The 2,441-nt window shown below is 39.0% G+C and overlaps 1 non-coding gene across 1 annotated transcript, besides 2 other annotated features; it reads left to right on the forward strand.

The window, feature by feature from the left end:
• The first annotated feature begins 358 nt into the window (after nt 1-358).
• VTP21DRAFT_t34 lies at nt 359-431 on the forward strand. Its single transcript has one exon. It is a non-coding gene; the product is annotated as a tRNA-Arg (tRNA).
• A 956-nt stretch (nt 432-1,387) lies between these two features.
• Nucleotides 1,388-1,429: a sequence feature (Short protein (VTP21DRAFT_8268, KAL1923288.1) was converted to a misc_feature.).
• A 78-nt stretch (nt 1,430-1,507) lies between these two features.
• Nucleotides 1,508-1,552: a sequence feature (Short protein (VTP21DRAFT_8268, KAL1923288.1) was converted to a misc_feature.).
• Nucleotides 1,553-2,441: the final 889 nt, after the last annotated feature.

The following is a 2,441-nucleotide window of genomic DNA, read 5'->3' on the forward strand; positions in this document are numbered from 1 at the left end:
TTAAAATGATTGTCGCTCGTTTGGAGAATAGAAGTGGGGAGTTGGTTGTGAGAGCTTCATTAAAGAGTTCTAGGAGGAAAGGGGCCAGTTCATCTTCGAAAGCACTATAGAACTCAGCTGTCAATCCATCGGGGCCAGGCGATTTGTTTCGCGGTGCTTTGCGGATCGCTCTTCTTACTTCCTCCTCAGTGATCGGTCGGCCTAAGAGGGTTCGGTGTTCTGGCAATAGAGTGCTTTCAATGTGGCCTAGGAGTTCTTCTTGATCCGCCGAGGAGAGTAAAGATGGTCCACCTCCCAAAAAATCATGTCAAATTCTAAGAGAAGTAGGATAGATTCGCCGATGTCACGTGGACCAATCGGGTGTATGGCCAAATGGATAAGGCGCCTGACTACGAATCAGGAGATTCCAGGTTCGACCCCTGGTACGCTCGAAATCAACTTGCTAATGAGCACTCTAGGCTAACTTTTTGGCATCCTTTGATGCGGAGACCTTGAGGTTGATGGAAAATAGGTGAGCCATTTATTTTTCAATTCTTATTTTAGAGAGTCGAGCCTAAGCTTTTATCCATCAGGTCTAAAGTCCTACTTTAATTTCAACCCTAAACTCTTCGGTGTTCCATTTTGTTCCACTCTGTTCTCTGCTAATTATTTTACCCTCTAACAGTTCTTCATTAACCTTTCAAATTCGGTGCGCTTAAGAATATCAAACATATATGCTCTTACCATTGATGCCGAACGATTTGTATACATATATCGTTAAAATTAATTAAAAAGGAATTATATATCACTCGCCACTTTTTCGTCTATACTATTTACTTAGACTGCATAGAAAAGTGCGATGACGATACGGGAAAACAAAAAGAGGGATAAGGTTTCCAACATTAGCTGCGTCATGGCCGCTCGGTAAGGAAATCGAGGTGCAGAGCAGAAGTAAAGAGTGCTTTCCATCGTTCGCGTCAAAAATATCAGCCAAAAACACGATCAGGACGATTTTCCTGATCTCCATGGGAATGATTTGAGGAGGAGGGAAGGTTGGCGAAAAAAATCGAATATTTTAGAAACTGAATGGAATTTTGGGCAAATAAATGCGAATAATCGCAGGCTGTATAAACAAATTAAAATTTCTAACACGTCATGGACGGAATCTCTCGATTTTCATGGTTCACAAGATAGTTCTAGCCCAGATTTTGTGACACCAATATACCAATTCGCTTTTTTCTTATAAGAAGGCAACGCGAGAAAGCAGAACCGACTATTCTCTTTGCCATTGCCTGAATACCGACTCGCGCTTGTACTGTATGCTTTTATTATTTGACTACACGCTATATCACCGTAAACTCTTCTACAGCTGACACCGACTTTATAAGACAACATCTTTATAATTATCATGAATCCTAACGCAAATACTTGCAAAGTCTGTGGCCAGCAGGTATGTATTTTTAATCGTTTTCTCTTTGATTGGAGCTCGAATACTGATCCCCTTCTCTCATATTTTCATTCTAATTAGTTCGAAAGCTGGTACCAATTCCTTGGTCATAAGTGCTCGGCATAAGAATATCTTAAGTCTGAATTGAGGGGAAGTGCTTTTTTTTCCTCTTATCTATTTTGTTGTAACAGAATGTTTGTAGATACCAATTTAAAGCAACAGAGCCTCACGATGATATAAATCTCTTCCTTTGTCTTTTGTATATATTAAACTCCAAGATATTCGATCTTCTATATTTTATCTTTCATCAACAATTCATTTGCCCTATATTTGAAAATGGAGCAATAAAATAGGATATTCCATTTAAAAAATAGCAATGTATGAGTATATCTAGGGAAAAAAAAAATTAATAGATATACAAGTAGGGAAAAATGTGACAGCGTGTTTTAACAATTTTCCTTTGAATGCTCATATCTCCTGAATGGATGGAATATTATAACAGCGGCTTTATTATTAAACACTGTTGGATCTACACTATATGCTGTTCCAACCGCTACCCCGGTTATAAATGCATTTTCTAAAATACCATGGGTATTAATATAGATGCTCGGGAAAAATGGCCTTCATGATAAAATTGAAGACATTTATTATCGTTATTTCACATAAATATTTTAATACTTCGTATATCCTCCTCTAGCTTTATAAACAGCTCGGAATCTCCTCAACATACTCTCGTATAGGTTATCAATATAAGTCTTTTCTATATTCTCCTACGTGTATTTGATTCGTTTCCAGAGCTCTTCCCTATCCTTTGGCCGAGTAGGATAATCTTGAAGCCTCCTCTTCAAGAGGCCCACGCGTTTTCTATGGGATTCAAATCTGGTATTGAGCAGGCCATTCTAAGACCTTTATATTGCGATCTCGCAGCCACGCTTGAGTTGACTTGGCGATATGAGGGGGGGCGTTATCATGTTGGAATACGATCTTGTCCTTGTCTATCCCGTACCGTTCGAGG

Source organism: Calcarisporiella thermophila (assembly GCF_041956535.1).
Source record: "Calcarisporiella thermophila strain CBS 279.70 unplaced genomic scaffold VTP21scaffold_4, whole genome shotgun sequence".
In the NCBI taxonomy this organism is placed as follows: Eukaryota; Fungi; Calcarisporiellomycota; class Calcarisporiellomycetes; order Calcarisporiellales; family Calcarisporiellaceae; genus Calcarisporiella; species Calcarisporiella thermophila.